This window comes from Schistocerca serialis, chromosome 8 (assembly GCF_023864345.2).
Source record: "Schistocerca serialis cubense isolate TAMUIC-IGC-003099 chromosome 8, iqSchSeri2.2, whole genome shotgun sequence".
In the NCBI taxonomy this organism is placed as follows: Eukaryota; Metazoa; Arthropoda; class Insecta; order Orthoptera; family Acrididae; genus Schistocerca; species Schistocerca serialis.
Genome location: NC_064645.1, coordinates 79926975 through 79927633, shown reverse-complemented (window position 1 = coordinate 79927633; position 659 = coordinate 79926975).

Genomic DNA, 659 nt, shown 5'->3' with positions numbered 1-659 from the left:
TGTACATATATGCGACTTATCAGTAACACGGACATTTCCACTACGCACTGATTCTATATCCTCGACCTGTCTCTGCAGACCAGCCACTTCCTTTACGACTGACCATATAGTTTTAATTTTATCCTGAGACTTAGCTATTCTATCTGCATACCACATACTTTTTGCCTTCCTAATAACATTTTTAAGCACCTTACAATACTGTTTGTAATGGGCTGCTGAATTTAGATTTTAACTGTTTCTAACGTTTTGATATAATTGCCACTTTGTTCTACAAGATATTCTTATCCCTCTAGTCAGCCACCCAGGCTGCCTGTTTGTGCTAGTACTCTGTTTTGAACGTTCTAACGGAAAGCAACTTTCAAAGAGCACGAGAAAAGTCTTGAGAAAAGCATTATATTTATTGTCTATCAGCGCTATAAACATCTTGCCACTCTTGTTCCTTAATAAGGTTTACAGCAACTGGATCAGCTTTCCTAAACAGCTGATGACTATATTTAACACGTGTTGCAGCACAAAAATCTTTTAGAATTAAAATTTGTGCATCATGATCTAAAAGGCCATTCACCTTTTTGCTAACAGAATGCCCTTCTAGTAATGAGGAATGAACAAAAATGTTGTCTACGGTTGTTCTACTGTTCCCTTGCACTCTCGTTGGAAAG